This window comes from Stenella coeruleoalba, assembly GCF_951394435.1.
Source record: "Stenella coeruleoalba genome assembly, chromosome: 1".
Lineage (NCBI taxonomy): Eukaryota > Metazoa > Chordata > Mammalia > Artiodactyla > Delphinidae > Stenella > Stenella coeruleoalba.
In genome coordinates this window covers 151,087,311-151,105,009 of record NC_137169.1, presented here as the reverse complement: position 1 = coordinate 151,105,009, position 17,699 = coordinate 151,087,311, and the positions used below count along the sequence as shown (strand labels likewise).

Here is a 17,699-nt window from a genome sequence, read left to right as displayed (position 1 = left end):
CTTCACCTTCACTCCCATTATTTCATGTGATCCTCCCCTTGACTTGTGAAACAGACAGGTCAGGTATTAATATTCCCATCAGTAGCTTCTGCTCCTGTAGATGGCACACAAAGAATGGGGAGATGTTTTGCTCAAGAGTTTGAAAACTGTAAGCACTCAGTGGGAGAAGAGAATGGGATCTTGAGCTTCCTATCATGGGACGGCCATATACCAAAGATATTATAAAAGAAATTGGAGTGAAAGTTTGTGCCAAATTGCTCCTTAGGTCACTTTTAACACTAAGATTTTAGGATATTATGATTTTACAGATTAGGAAACCAAGACTGACAGCTGTTAAGAGACACACCCATGGACCAGTCCTTTTGACTTTAAGCCCAGTGCAGTTCTAGCTAACTTATAGATTATACAGCATACATTCCACATTATACTTGTAAGAAATCCTGGAAACTCAAATCACCTTTAATAGCATTTCTGTTTTAAAATGCATGATAATGAAACCAGGACACTGAATTTACAAAATGTCATGATCTTCAACATGCACGGGACTAAGTGTAGCTTGAAGGAAGAGAGCCATATTCTTTTCATACTGGATGCTATGCCCAGGAAGAGAGAGGACCTTTCCCTTCAATCAAAGGTTGCCATTGCTACCTCAACAATGCCCAAAGTGCAGGTCAGGTAGTATCTTACCACTTGGATAAAAGGTAATTTCATCTGCAGCTGAGCTGCTGTAAACAGTGGGTAAGAAAACCGTCACACCTTACAGCCACTGCCACCATACATAAGACTTGGGACATTAGTATTCATCAGCCAGTGATTGCACATATTCTCTTCGTTATAATTTACACAGGAGATGAAAACTGGAAACATCAGGTCAGTCGTGTAGTATATTTTTAACTTACATGTATTATTAACTCTTCATTTTTAAAGCTTTTCTTAAAAAGCTATCTAAGCCACAATATTTAACCAATCTGCTTTTTTATTGGGTGATAAAATCCAGGTTTGAGGCACAAAAAGGTTAAATGGTATCAACTTAAAATATGAATAGTAAATGTAAATGTTAGTAAAATGAATTCATAAATGTTCTCCTTTTTAAACATTCTATGCACTATTTTACGTCTAAAACACAAGATAAACTTCACCTATATTTAGGCATTGTAAAAGTATGATATACTGTATTTTATATAGGCATAAAACATAGTCATAATTCAATTCTTTTCATGTACATAAGAGAATGACTCATTTCGGAAATAATCCGAGTAATGAATCTAAATTGCAGCACACACACGTAGGTTTGCAACTCTGCTCATTTAATAATGACACTTTTTTCTGAATATCATGTTTTATCAAGATATCATTAAACAAACCTGCAATAAGCAAAAAACACATTTGTAAACTGCATATGGAGTGAGGCAAAATTCCTATTTTTAAAACCAATAGTGTTTAAAATGCTATCCAACTCTGAGATTTGATTTTCTTATTTAACAATGACCCTACTCCTCCAGCTCCCAGGACTGCTCTCCTATATGTGCTTATACCGTAACTCCCTGCTCTCTCTCTCTTTTTCTTATCAGTTTCCTAACACATCATTCTAAATTTTTCTCACTATCCTTTATTCATCTCTCATCTTTTGAGTTACTTTCACATTGACTCCTCCTCCAACTGGAGCCAAACTCAATTTCTTACTGACAGTTCCACTTTGTTTTCTTGACTTCCACTTCCAATTCCTAACAAAGAGAATTAAATTTTGAGTAAACTAAATTATTCACTATAACAAATGTTCAGTGTATTCGTGAGCTGCTTAAAGAGATAAACCATGGGATCTTATTGGCTTAACACAACCAAAATTTTATTTAGGGCTCATGTAAAGTCAAACAAATACTCCTGATCTGTGGGTGGCTCTCCTCCAGGCAGTGATTCAAGGACCCAGACTCCTTCCTTCTAGAGGCTCAACCATCTCCTTGGCTTCATGATTGCCATTAGAAGAGACAAGAGAAAGAGGACTGAACACAGGAGACATTTATAAGCCATGCCTAGAAGTCACAAAACTTAATGCTGCTCATATTTCAGGGATCAGAACTTAGACTTATGGCTACACCTACTATCAAGACAACTGGGGAATAGAGCCTGGCTATGTAGGGTTGGGGTGAGAGGGGTATTCAAATGAGTTTAGTGAACAAGCAGCCAATCTCTGCTATATTGAACATCTAGTATATATTCTCAATAAATTCTGAACTACCTTACATTACAAGGGACACATAAGAAATGAAAGCAAATGTACAACTAAAAATGGTTAAAGTGGTAAATTTTATGTACATTTTACCACAATAAAAAAATTGAAAAAGAAATAAAGGGATGAAACCAGTCTCTGCCACTAAGGAGCGTAAATTTTTTTCCGTTAACACACACGAAACACTCAAAATCATTATCTCAACATAAGAAGTATTAAGTCAAATATGAGCAAGTGTCAAATATAAGTACAGTCTTCATGTGCTTTACCACCCGTATTACATAGAGTTCCATGATTTTTATCCAAATAGGGTCTCAACCTGACTGAGCCTACTTAATCTGGTCTAAAAGATGTGAGGAGGAAAAAAGCAGACTTGGTAATATCACAATATTGCCCTAATTCAAGAGTTTAACAAGTTAAAGAGGTACTCTCCTGAAATACAAATATCTTTCAAAACTATACGCATAATAAAATTATGGATTAAAATTTGTGTCAAATCAAAATGCGAATCACCATTTTCTTTTAAACATCTTCCTAACTCACAGTGTACCTCTCAGAAAAAATAAGCACGTAAACCATTCTTTTAAAGTACCTGCTGCAACACATTCCACTGGCAAACAGGGTTACAAAAATAAGTAGTACTCTTACAATTCTTATATTTTCTTACTGTTTTTTATATCATGGTGAGAAAAGGGAATTAATAGCCCTGGAAATTTTATTATTCCAATGTAATCCTATTTGATACTTTCTTTAACAAAGTATCAGTATGTTCACAGACTCCAAAATGGTCAGTGCTAAAAGGAAACAGATATTAGTGTAGTGTTAGATAACACTTTCTGTTGCTCCTGGACAAGGTATATCAGAGATGAGATTATCCTACAGATAACTTTTTTAAAAAGATTTTTAAAACTAGGAACTATGATATGCTTCAGTTTTTATACCAAATCTGAATCTCTTCACATTAAATACATAATAAAATCTCTAAAAGAGCCAAGCATAAAACATTCCAAGTAATTTCCAAACACATTTTGGAAAGGAAAACATTTTAATTTTACAGTCACTAAAATTTACATAGCTTAAAAGGTCACAGCAGGTGTTATGTTATTCTCATGAACAAAATGTCTAACAGTAAGAACAATTCATACATTTTGACACATCTACTAAATTCATGCTGCAAGTACTAGACTGCTGGCTTAAGTTTTTATTGCTTACATTTGAACTTGTTACTGTAAAAGAGAAACATGCTATAACATTTTAGAGAAAGACATCTATAATTGAAACAGAAATGACCTAGATTTACTTTATAATATACAGTCATAATTCCATCAAAGCAGTTCCATCTAATTTTTTACATTTCTAAGACATATTTTATGCATTCCTTTGAGTTCAGACATATGAACAAAAATGCTAAGGAGAAAACAATATAATTGTCAAATTCATTTTACAGAAGACATTCCTCAATCACAAAACTTTCTATTTTCCAGTGACCACCATACCTCCCCAGGCCAAAGTCTTTAAATAAAGTCTGAGGGCCATTATATCACACATAGAGGGTCAACAAATTCTTTCCAACTAAAAAGAAGAAAAACTCCAAACTGGAGAACCCTGGATGAGAGTGCCCTGCCCAATCCCCACTGGAAGAGAAAACTTCTTCCAAAATGCAGAAAAATAAAGATTCATATGTTCCATAAAATGTCAACCAACTCAGAAGAAGAAATATCATGACAAATCATGCCTGAAATATTATATTAATCATGAGTAATATAAAACAAGTATTACAAAAAGTACCTTGTCTAGGAAGTAATTAATCTTTTTTAAGAAATGGATGAAATAAATCCGGGTACTTGTTTTGAAAATTATCAAAGCCACTTTTCATTCAACATTATATTGGGAGTTTGGGATTGACATGTACACACTGCTATATTTAAAATAGATAACCAACAAAGACCTACTGTATAGCACAGGGAACTCTGCTCAATATTCTGTAATAACCTAAATGGGAAAAGAAAAAGAATAGATACATGTATAACTGAATCACTTTGCTGTAGACCTGAAACTAACACAACATTGTTAATCAACTATACTCCAATATAAAAAAAAAAATTAAAAAAAGAAAGTTCTTTAAAATATGAAGATGGGGTAATTTGGAATTCATTTTTTTCAATGCCTCGGGCCTTATTTTCCAAGTTCCCATTAGGAACATATACCTGTTCTTTTTTTATTCTCTAAAAAATCACAGAGCTAGATTGAGCAAAGTAAATGCTTATTTTCCATTTCTTTCATTTAGCACTGAGAGTGAATAATTGATGTTTATTTTCCTTATTTCTGTCATTTAGCACTGACAGTGAATAATGTTTTAGAAAAATATCAACAGTTATATACATTATTAAGTTTTTGATTATAATGAACACACGTTATTTAAAAATCAATAAAGAAATAAAACTTATCTCAAAAATTTAAATAAAACACTCAAAGTGAAACTGTTAATATGTATATGTTGTCTTTTTTTATATCAGTTTATAAGTAATAGTAAGGTCTGAAAGGTTTATAAAAATGACTAGATGCTGCTATATTCAAAATAAACAAACCATAAATATTTGACCTGGCTCTTACCAGAAGCATATTACAGAGCAGCCAAAAACTCAATCCCAATATAAGGAAAATAAAGTTGGCTGGCTTCTGAGAGTATTTTGAAGTGCTTTCTGTATACCTCAGTCTCACACTCAAACCAGGAGCATCTGTCCACCAACTGTCAAGATAATGTCTAGCCTAGGAGTTTTCCTGTATTAACCACTATTTATAGATTCCCTGTCACTATGCAAAAAAAAAAGAAGAAGAAGGAAAATGGGAAGGGGAAGGGAAAGGAGAAGGAGAAGGAGAAAATAATAAATAAAAAGCCATACTTCCAAAGCTATTTTCTTTTTCTATATGACATAGTAGAGGTAAACACCATCACTTTAAACCCAGGCAACTCTGAATCAACTGCCCCTCCACCTCCAGATCTGAGAATGCAAGTTAAATATTTTTAGACTTCTGATAATTCACTAGGTCCTATTAATACTTCTCACTTTACATTGTTATTGATTCAAGGATTTGACCCCTATACTCAAAGCCTATACCTCGCCATTATTTTCATAACCAGATATAAGGTAAAAGCACAATGCAGCCATCAACCCCTAAGGAAAATGGTACAACAAAAGATAGAGTATTTTCACAACAAAAGATAGAGTATTTTTAGATGACACTATAAAATTCAAGTTAAATAAAGTTGTCTCCCTCAAGAAACTTCATTTAAAGTTGATTTCTATGAAATGTACATCCTTTTTTCCCCACATCATATAAAACAAATTACATTTCATAACAAACATACAAACAGTTCTCAAATCACTCAGAAATGCTTTCCTGGGACACAAAACAAATCTCAACAAACTTAAGAGGACAGAAATTATATCAAGAATCTCTTCCAACCAAATCAGTATGAAACTAGAAATAAATTACAAGAAGAAAACTGGGAAAAACACAAACACATGGAGACTAAACAACATGCTACTAAAGAACCAACAGGTCAACAAAGAAATAAAAGTAGAAATCAGAAAGTACCTTGAGACAAATGAAAATGAAAACACAACCTTCCAAAATCTATGAGACATAGCAAAAGCAGTTCTAAGAAGGAAGTAATAGCAATACAGGCCTTCCTGAAGGAACAAGAAAAATCTCATATAAACAACATAACCTATCATCTAAAGGAATTAGAAAAAGAAAACAACAAAGCCCAAAGTCAACGGAAGGAAATAATAAAGATCAAGATCTGAGTGAAAAGAGAGACAAAAACAAAAACCAAAAACAGTAGAAAAGACCAATGAAACCAAGAGCTGGTTTTTTGAAAACATAAACAAAATTGATAACCCTTTATCCAGGTTCATTAAGAAAAAAAGAGAGAGGACCCAAATAAACAAAATTAAAAATGAAAGAGAAGTTCCAACCAATATCACAGAAGTACAAGCAATCATAAGAGAATACTATAAATAGGTATACACCAAATTGTACAACATAGAAGAAATGGATAAATTCCTAGAAACATACAATCTTCCACGACTGAATCAGGATGAAAAAAATAATCTGAACAGACATATTAGTAGTACTGAAATTAAATAAGTAATCAAAAAACTCCCAGCAAACAAAAGTCCATGACTGGTCAGCTTCACTGGGAAATTCTACCAAACATATAAAGAAGGGTTAATACCTATCCTTCTCAAACTATTCCAAAAAATTGAAGAGGAGGGAACACTCCCATATTCATTCTATGAGGCCAGCATTACCCTAATACCAAAACCAGGATAAGGGTCCTACAAAAAAAGAAAATTATAGGTCATTATCTCTGATAAATATAGATGCAAAAACCCTCAACAAAACATTAGCAAATGTAATTCAACAACATATAAAAAGGATCATAGGGCTTCCCTGGTGGCGCAGTGGTTGAGAGTCTGCCTGCTGATGCAGGGGACACGGGTTCGTGCCCCGGTCTGGGAAGATCCCACGTGCCGCGGAGTGGCTGGGCCGTGGGCCATGGCCACTGAGCCTGCGCATCCGGAGCCTGTTGCTCCACAACGGGAGAGGCCACAACAGTGAGAGGCCCACGTACCGCAAAAAAGAAAAAAAAAAAAAAGGATCATACACCATGATCGAGTGGGATTTTACTCCAGGGATGTAAGGATGGTTGAATATCCTTGATAAAAATTCACACCCATTCATCATAAAAACTCAACGAAATTGGTACAGAGGAAATACAGCTCAAAAAAAAAAAGGCCACTTATGACAAACCCACAGCTAACATCATACTCTATGGTGAAAAACTGAAAGCTTTTCCTCCAAAATCAGGAACAAGACAATGATGCCCACTCTTGCCATTTCTATTTCACATTGCATTGGAAGTCCTAGCCACAGCAATCAGACAAGAAAAAGAAACAAAAGACATAAAAATTGGAAGCAACAATTAAACTGTCACTATTTGCAGATTACATGATACTATAAATAGAAAACCCTAGAGTCACCACCAAAAAACTATTACAACTAATAAATAAATTCAGTAAGGCTGTAGAGTACAAGATCAGTATATGGAAATTTGTTGCTTTTCTATAAACTAATAATAAACTATCAGAGAGAGAAAACATGAAAACAACGCCAGTAACAACCACATCAAAAAGAATAAAATACCTAAGAATAAGCTTAACTAAGGAGGTGAAAGACCTATAGTCTGAAAACTCTAAGACACTGACGAAGGAAGCTGAAGGTGACACAAAGAAATGAAAAGATATCCATGGGGCTTCCCTGGTGGCGCAGTGGTTGAGAGTCCGCCTGCCGATGCAGGGGACATATGGGTTTGTGCCCCGGTCCGGGAAGATCCCACATGCCATGGAGCAGCTAGGCCCGTGAGCCATGGCTGCTGAGCCTGCGCGTCCGGAGCCTGTGCTCTGCAATGGGAGAGGCCACAACAGTGAGAGACCCGCGTACCGCAAAAAAAAAAAAAAAAGGTATCTGTGTTCATGAATTGGAAGAATTAATACCGTTAAAATGTCCATACCACTTAAAGCAATCTACAGATTTAATGCAACCCTTATCAAAATACACATAATACTTTTTACAGAACTAGAACAAATAATCTAAAAATTTGTATAGAAACACAAAAGACCCCAAACAGCGAGATCAATCTTGAGAAAAAAGAATAAAGTTGGAGGTATCATGCTTCCTGACTTCAGACTATACTACAAAGCTACAGTAATCAAAACAGCATAGTATGGCACAAACACACACACATAGATCAAAGGAACTGAATAGAGAGCTCAGAAATAACCCCTGCACATATGGTCAATTAATCTATGACAAAGGAGTCAAAAGACACAATGGAGGAACATCTCCAATAAGTGATGTTGGGAAAACTAGATAGCTACATGTAAAAGAATAAAATTAGAACATTTTCTCACACCATATACCAAAATAAACTCAAAATAGATTAAAGACCTTAATGTAAGACCATAAAACTCCTAAAAGAAAACATAGGCAGTACACTCTTGACACAAGTCTTAGCAATATTTTTTTGGTTATGTCTCCTTAGGTAAGGGAAACAAAAGCAAAAAGAAACAAATGGGACCTAGTGAAACTTAAAAGCTTTTGCACAGTAAGGGGAACAACAAAATGAAAAGGCAACCTGCTAAATGGGAGAAGATATTTGCAAACAGTATGTCTGATAAGGGGTTAATATCCAAGATATATAAATAGCTCATACAACTCAGCATCAAAAAATCGAATAACCCAATTAAACAATGGGCAGAAGACTGGAATAGATATTTTTCCAAAGAAGACATATAGATGGCCAACCAGCACAGGAAAAGATGCTCAACATCACTAGTCATCAGGGAAATGCAAATCAAACCAAAATGAGATAACACCTCACACCAGTCAGAATGGTTATAGTCAAAAAGACAACAAATAATGAGCACTGGTGAAAGATGTGGGCCCCCAGTACACTGTTGGTAGGAATGTAAATTGGTACAGCCACTATGGAAAACAGTATGGAGGTTCCTCAGAAAATTAAAAATAGAAATACCACATGATCCCAAAATCTACTCCTGGGCATACATTCGAAGAAAATGAGAACACTAATTCAAAAAGATATATGCACCCCAATGTTCACAGTAGCATTATTTACAATTGCCAAGATATGAAAGCAACTTAAGTGTCCCTCAACAGATAAATGCATAAAGAAGATGTGGTGTACATACATACAGTGGAATATTACTCAGCCATATAAAGAGAATGAAATGCTGCCATTTGCAACATGGATGGGCCTGGAGAGTATTATGCTTTGTGAAATAATTCCAAGAAAGACAGATACTGTATATTTTCACTTATATGTCAAATCTAAAAAATAAAATAAAGGAATGAACATAACAAAACAGAAACAGACTCACAGATACAGAGGACAAACTAGTGGTTACAAGTGGGTAGAAGAACGGGGGAGGGGCAACATAGGAAGGAGATTAGGGGGTACAAACTACTAGGTATAAAATAAATAAGATACAAGGATGATTACATACAACACAGGGAATATAGCCAATATTTTATAATAACTTTAAATGGAGTAGAATCTATAAAAATATTAAATCACTGTGTTGTATACCTGAAACTAATATAACATTGTAAATCAACTGTACTTCAATTAAAAAAAAAAAGTTTTTCTGAGCCATTGTACCAATACTGTGTTAGACTGGTGGGGAAGACAGGGTCCTTGTCCCTGAGGTCCTCGAAGGAAAAAGTCTACACCCAGGAACAACTAAGACAATATGAGGCAGGCCCAAAATCAAGAAAGAGGGGGAAAAAACCACCAAGAATTCAGAGAAAGGTAAGACTACTATTTTCTACTTTACATAGAATCAATAACAAAATTGGCTGATGATATCTCTATTTTCAGTTTTTTAAGCCTACATACTTTTTTATTTTATTTATTTATTTATTTATTTATTTTTGCAGTATGCGGGCCTCTCACTGTTGTAACCTCTCCCATTGTGGAGCACAGTCTCCGGACACGCAGGCTCAGCGGCCATGGCTTGCGGGCCCAGCCGCTCCGTGGCATGTGGGATCCTCCCGGACTGGGGCACGAACCCGTGTCCCCTGATCAGCAGGCGGACTCTCAACCACTGCGCCACCAGGGAAGCCCAAGCCTACATACTTTTAAGCCTAATTAGAGAACTATTAAGTGAACAAATCAGTAGTCAATATCAAAAACTGAGAATCAATAAAGAAGTTAGTTTCTAAAGACAGATTTTTCAAATACAAAAATGAGGAAAAATTTTCCACATTATAAAACTTACTGTACCTTAAAATTAGTTATACTTTTGACAAAATTATGTATTAAATAAATATCTATAAGCTGAAATGTATTTTTTTCATATTGATTTTCATCATAATTTAAGAGAATGAGTCCTAAACTTTAGTGTAAATATGAATTACCAGGGGCACTTAATATAAATATACTTATCTTGCAGGATCCCAAACGAAGACATTGTAATTCCTGTTTCTGGAAAATTGCACTTTTAATAAGTATCCCAAGGGATTCTAATACTGGTGGACTATAGCCCATCCTTTAAGAAATACTAACTTAAGTGCTAAATTTCTACTGGGAGAAGATATTTGGTCTTTCCAAGTCTGTTTTGGTTACTCTGCTGCTGGGCATTATAACAGATCTTAAGTTTGTTGAATTTGGAGTTCCAACTGGGGGATAACCTACTCCTCAATACAGAGGTCAAATCCACTTCATTTATTTATGAAAGGTATATAATAAAAGAATAAGACTGATTTTATATGTGTTAGAGTATGCTTAAGTAAATTCTGGCGGTAACATCTGGAAAAATATCCTGGATGAAAAGTCAGTTTTTCTCATCTGCCCCAAAAAGTTGGGTTAATATCATTTGACCTACCTACTAGATGTAAAAATAATTTTCTACATATAAAGTGAATTCAACTAATGCAGATAACAACCTAAAGCTACAGCAAATATTTAATACAGTCTTTTAGTAATACCTAAATTCAGTTTCTATAATAACTTACAAAGGTAACTTCTCAAAATAACAGAAAACGATTTTCCTGGAAAAGTTTGTAGTTGCTCAACTTATCAACCAATATTCTCTTTCTCAACCCAAGAGAAAGTTCTTTATCTATGGGCAAGTCCTCAGTCCCCACAGCCATAAAGGAGTTGTCAAAACAACATGAAAAAAAAATGGACCAAAGATATAAGGTTCCAGATGGGTCAACATGCTCAAATTGGGAGTCAAATTTGTCCTCTTTTATGGTTCTCATAGCCTTTAAAAGCCAAAGCATCCTCATGAAAAAGCAGGTAATTTGGTAGTGATAGGGATAGAGAGCAAAGAGGAACTCATTTTACCCAAATACCTGACATCCTTCAACCAATATATCCATATAAAATCAAAGCAAGGCAGATAAGGTTCTGCCAATCCTATGCTGTTTAGACGGTTGCACAGGTGGCCTGGCCAAGCCTCCCTGCCTGAGCTGAGCAGAGAATGTCAGCACTGTGGTAAAACCTGCCTCCTGTGGTGGGCCCACTCAGTCTCCAACAGATTACTTCCACTCCCCCAGGTCATGATAGGAAATGAGCAATTCACACAGTATAAATGTTTTTGGTTAATGTGAACGAATTAACAGTTTTCAAAAGGATCCCAACCTAGATAATACACACTGGGGCTGAATACACACACCACTGGTCAAAATCAGGACAAGGCAGTTCAACCTGACATCTGTTAAAGGAATAAAAATAAAGGGCAGACAACAGACAACATTTAACTAGGGTCAATCTTCATAAATCAGCCTACAATACCAAAGGTTTATTATTATAAGGATTCTTGCCCTTAACTGCAATTTATAAGGTCGAAACATGCAAAGCTGAAGCCCTATTCTTCTTGAAACAATGACTTAGGGGTATTTAGAAGTCAGGAAACCAAGTTTCACATCCTCTTAGGCTACAGAAACTCCACCCTCTTATTTCAAAGTATTTCTAGTAAAGAAAAAAAGTAAAACCAAGAAAATGAAGCATCATAAATATTTTAGAAACATTTACTCAAAAATTTAATAGATCTGATGCTGACCTGAGTTTTATAATAATAATAAAAATAATACAATTATAATACTGATTTGATAGTTACCCATAGTGCAATGTTGATATTTTATAAGAATTCAACTGTGTGGCCCTCAGCTACATCTCTTTAAAATAAGTGAAAAATCACCATTCCAACAGCTTAAAGTACCATGCTGCAACCCTATGACACTAAGCTATTCAATGGAAAGTTATCAACAGAGAGTTTGCTAAGATGCTTTGAATCCCGTACATGTTATCATGGTTCTTATACAATCCTAATCAAACACACACATGCGCATACATGCGCGCACACACACACACAAACACACACACCCTGTATCGGCCCACCTTAAACCAAACTTTGGTCCTCAATACATAACAACCTTGCCTTTTTCCCTCTAAGACACTGCCAAAGCTCTGTCCAGGTGGTATTCTCACTTACTGCAGCAAGCAAAAAACTCAGCTTTGTCTTACCAACACATTGTGAGGGAGATATCTGGAAAGGCAGCATTTGACACTATACCAATTATAAATTTTAATAATTATCAGGAAAATATTTATAGAGTTCTTGAGAACTTTCAGCTTGCTAATGCATCATACTAGCAATTGTGAATTTGGATTATAGAGCTTATTTTACCTAAAACCTTATGAAACAGGGCTAGACAGGCAATCACAATGCTCTTTTAGAAAAACTTCAGGTCACAAGCTGTCAATTCCTCAAGGTTTCAAAGGATAACCAGCTGAAAGAAAACTTTGAAACACTAAAATCTTAAAGCTTTCTAAGATTAATGAGTTTAAGGTACATATCCTAAAAATTACAAGGAAATATTTTTCCTTAATAGATTTAGTCTCACCTTAACAATACTACCTGAGAGGCTGAATATGAAAACAATGACCAGACTACACATTATGACAACAGAACTCTGACCTCTGCAACCAGCCCAGGAAGCCAAACTACAAGCTCTACAGCAATGAGCCCCGAACAGTCAGGACCTGGGCAATGACTAACCTTGCTCATTTTTGCCTCTGCTTCTAACTCAGGACCAACCAGAGAAAGCTAAACATGCTCCCCAAACCAGTCACATAAGATGCCCACCTCTAGCTTCCCCATGCCAATAATCTCCAATCAGGGCACACCTGAAGCCTCCCTGTTTTTACTCCCCTGCCTGCCTTGGAGTATCAGGCAAATGTAAGTGAAAGTGGCTGACTCTCTTGCTGCTCAAGTTCTGAGTAAATAGTCTCCCTTTGTTCTCTTTTCAGGGTAGTCTATGTCAATTTCCACAACACAAAAGTACAGGTCTGAAAGGCTAGCTGTATTCTAATATATAAAAATAAATACTTCACTAATAAAATGTAAAATGCTCCCCCATGTACCACCTAAACTGCTGCATTGTACCTGGGTTATGGGCAGGACTGCTAACTGCTGCAGGAGTCTCAAATAGGCCAACACTGTAACCTCCTAGGGAGATGAAGTTAACAAGCTTCTTTTCTATGCTACTATATGAAAAGTCTCTTCTTTATTAACACCTCTAAATCAGAACTTCTGAAGTTTGACGGTACTAACAGAATATTTTATGCAGGGAGGAAAACCACACTTAGACCTCTAGAATGCTAAGTTAGTGAGTGACCATCTGTCTACAACTCTATAGGAATCAGGAATGGAAGCCTGAGTGGATGTGAGTGTGGAAGGGAGTGGGAAAGGAAAATAATTACCACAGCCTCATAGCTTTTATGGAAGGCTGCCTGAAATGCCTATGACCCTCCCTTTGCACTCATATTTCAAGATGCAAAATTTGAGGTCTAAATATTCCCACAACAAAGCTATTCAACGATGTAATACAAAGCTAGAACATTAGGAAATAAGAGAATGTATTTTGTTTCTTTGCATATAGATCTACTCATCTTAAACTTACAGTTTTTTTATACTGGTCTAAAAATCCTCCAATGTGGATTGAATTTAGCTGTCCAATAAGCTTAAATGTTTCTCAATCTCTGGAATTATTAAATATGTCTAATGTGTTTTTAAAAGTAATATCCTCAGACTCTAGTTGGTCTAGAAATTTGCTACTTAGTGGTGACTTTAAAGAGTTGTTGTATAACTGACACTAACTAGTTCATTAAAAAGAACAAGAGTTTGTGTACTTTTAAATAAAAACAACTCAAGTTCTAAAAAAACGAGAACTAAATACCAATGAACAAACAAGTACCCTCAAAAACTACGTGGTAACACATCTATGGTTATGTGCTTTTTCCAATCAGTATTGTTATGGTTCTACAAAGATTCCAGTGCACCAGACTGTAGCTAATTATGTATATTCAAGTGATTAGCAAGCACTTGTTGCCTCTTTCACACCATCCTCCAAACAGCAGCCTTTGAGAGGAGAATAGACTGCAAATTTATTGAGAGAACACTGTTAATCCTTTGGGGAGAATGTAAATGTAAACAGGACTACTCTACATCAAGGTGCTTTGACAACAACAATCATCTGCATAAACACATGCTCAACAACAAACAGGTGTTCTATTTCACAACTAGCACCCATTTGATGCTTTCAAGTAAGCATAATACACAAACTGTCAGAAGTACTTTGAAACCAGCTGCAATTACTATAATTAGCTGCTTTCCTACACTTTATTTCCTTTTACCTGTTCAGTATCATGCAATGCCAACTCATACACTCTAAGTAAAATGACCAATTCGGGGCTTTTGCTCTTAAGGTATAGAGAGAGGACACACTAGAATCAATTCAAGCTAATTTAACTGGAACCTTCTGAAAAACAACGCAATCAAAAATACCAAAGTCAAAACTCAAAACTTTTGTTTTAAAGCACACACTGACACAAAAGATAGTTTTGTTTTGTTAAATTTATTTTCTTAATTATTTTTGGCTGTGCTGGTCTTCGTTGCTGCGCAGGGGCTTTCTCTAGTTGCGGTGCGCGGGCTTCTCACTGTGGCTTCTCTTGTTGAGAACAGGCTCTAGGCGCGCGGGCTTCAGTAGTTGTGGCTCACGGGCTCTAGAGGGCAGGCTCAGTAGTTTTGTGGCACACAAGCTTAGTTGCTCCGTGGCATGTGGGATCTTCCCAGACCAGGGCTCGAACCTGTGTCCCCTGCATTGGCAGGTGGATTCTTAACCACTGCGGCCAACAGGGAAGCCCAAAGATAGTTCTTTTTCAAAAGCTATTTAAAGTTTTGACTGAAGAGACAAATCAATACTGTAGTATTGATTAAATAGAAGGGGAAAGGGGGAAATACTCTAAAAATTTGTCAAAGAACAAGTAAAATGCAGTGCTAGTTATTCAATTGGAACACTAAACAGTAGTTAAAAGGCATGACCTACCAATAGTTATAGCTCTAATACATAGCATGGATACTGCCCAGAAACACAGAGTGAAACAAAGAAAATTTCAGAATGCTAAGAAGTAAAAGCTAACCATCATAAAAAATATCCAGTAATAAAATCCATATCTGTATAACTATAGATGTAAGTCTAAAGTCAGGATTTTCAAATATATTAACACAAAACCTAAAACCCACAAGAAGTCAAACATGGCAAGACCTCTGAACAGGAAAAATACGGCTAGTCCGATCCTTCTAAAATCCAATTCAGTGACAGATATGCCGGGAAGTCCATGAGGGCAGAGGCTGTGTCAACCCTGTGTGTCAGCATATCTCCTGTGCCTCGCTAACACTTCCAGTAAACGGTCAGTATCTGACCAAAAAAGAATTCATGAATGAAAGAATGTATGAGTGCATGAATGAGTGCATACAGGTCACAAATAAAGTGAAATGCTAGAATATTGTTTTTAAAACATGTGAGCTATGAAAAGGAAAACTAGATCATACTATTATTTTAAAATATTTGTTAAAATATCATTTTTGTAAGATATTTAAAACTTTACAGGCTAATCATACTGAAAATAATTAGTAATATTATCTTACAGCAAAAAAAAATACTGTTCTCTTTCCCCTCATAACATGTTCCTTCATTATCAGACATTACTATAGCACGCCCAGAAACAAACTTTAGCATCTGAGTGGCTAAGTCTTCCTAGCATCATCATCATTTTCGTAGTCATCACTGTCATTGTCATCACTGTCATTATTATTAGTCTTTCCAGCAATTTCTATCCTTTTGAATTAGACTGAGCTGAAGTAAACACATGTTTGACACAATCATATGTGAAAACAAAATTTCAATTCAATACAAGGGACACATTTCAGAAGTACCAGAAAGGAGAGGAAGAAAATGATGGGTATGTGAGATGGTACCATGGGAAATTAAGCAGAATGGCAGAATGAATTTGAGGTTGAAAATTAATAATTCAAATATCATCAAAAAAGTGACATTACATCCTTTTGCTAGTGCTAAATGCAAAATATGTCCTAAGTAAATATTAAGTATAATGGTAATTTAGGGGGAAATACATTTAGCATTGGTTATATTTAGTCTAAACTATCTGCCAAATATTTATTTTTAAAAATACAAATCTGTAAACATAAGAAAATGTAAATACCAGGCAGGAAGCTTGAGATGAGGTAAAAAGGTATATGCTTTTTTTTTTTTTTTTTGGCGGTACGCGGGCCTCTCACTGTTGTGGCCTCTCCAGTTGCGGGGCACAGGCTCCGGACGCGCAGGCTCAGCGGCCATGGCTCACGGGCCCAGCTGCCCTGCAGCACGTGGGATCTTCCCAGACCGGGGCACAAACCTGTGTCCCCTGCATCGGCAGGCGGACTCTCAACCATTGCGCCACCAGGGAAGCCCAAAAGTGTATGCTTTTGTAGTCAGATACTTGACTTCAAATCCTGGCTCTCCAACTATTAACAGTGTGGCATAAAGTTAATCTCTCTGAAGCTCTATTTCTTTCTCCATAAAGTTGGACAATAATAATGCCTACCACACAAAGTTGTTACAAGGCTTAAATTCCATAATATATATAAAGCAGTCAGCATAGTGCATGGTACGTACTATATTGAGTGACTGATAAACGTTAGAAATTACAACCACTAACCATTAGCAGCTTCAATAATCAAGATTCAAATTCCAAAAAACTGAGGTCAAGGAAAAAAATGGCTAGGCTTGATGCCCAGTGTTAATGAAATTTCCTAGAAAAGAAAGGTACTAAAGGAGGCTGAACGAAGCAAAGTCGCAGAAGAAAATGAAAAACAAGAATTAGGAAGAAAATGGCTCTACAGATAAAGGTTTAAAAGTCAGGAAAACACCAGCTGTAGAGCAATTTTGTTCTTAAAGATATTTCAAAGGGAAAAGAAAACAAGAATGGAGAATACAGTAATAGGAGAATCTTAAAGAAATCAGGAAACTTGGAAAGTGCTAAGATAAAGACGGAACCCTAACTGCAAAATGAGAAAGTCAAGGCATATGCCAATTTAAAACAAAACAAAACAGAGAGAGGTACAAAGACTTTGCTCAAGATTCCTCTACTTTATGGGCTTCCCTCGTGGCACAGTGGTTGAGAATCTGCCTGTCAATGCAGGGGACACGGGTTCGAGCCCTGGTCTGGGAAGATCTCACATGCCGTGGAGCAACTAGGCCCGTGAGCCACAACTACTGAGCCTGCGCATCTGGAGCCCCCGTGCTCCGCAACGAGAGGCCGCGACAGTGAGAGACCCGCGCACCGCGATGAAGAGTGGCCCCCGCTCGCCGCAACTAGAGAAAGCCCTCACACAGAAACAAAGGTAAAATAAATAAATAAAATTTAAACTGTTGATTCATTCATGTAATTAAAAAAAAAGATTCCTCTACTTTCAAAAACCTCAAAGTCCATCTGATTGCATTCAGAAGGATGCTACCCATATTTTTCTATTTT

General features: G+C 36.2%; 1 protein-coding gene across 30 annotated transcripts in view; it reads right to left on the bottom strand.

Annotated features, from left to right (window-relative positions):
* AKT3 (AKT serine/threonine kinase 3) overlaps positions 1-17,699 on the bottom strand; it is a 395,069-nt gene that overhangs the window by 270,107 nt on the left and 107,263 nt on the right. For 6 of the 30 annotated variants that reach the window (XM_079905007.1, XM_079905006.1, XM_079905004.1 and 3 more), the window contains one exon: positions 7-94. The exons of 23 other annotated variants lie outside the window; for them this stretch is intronic. The gene's annotated coding sequence lies outside the window, so the exon portion shown is untranslated. Of the gene's footprint in view, positions 1-6; positions 95-4,179; positions 5,803-17,699 lie in introns of those variants that run through there. One more of the 30 variants, XM_079905009.1, reaches the window with a different exon arrangement.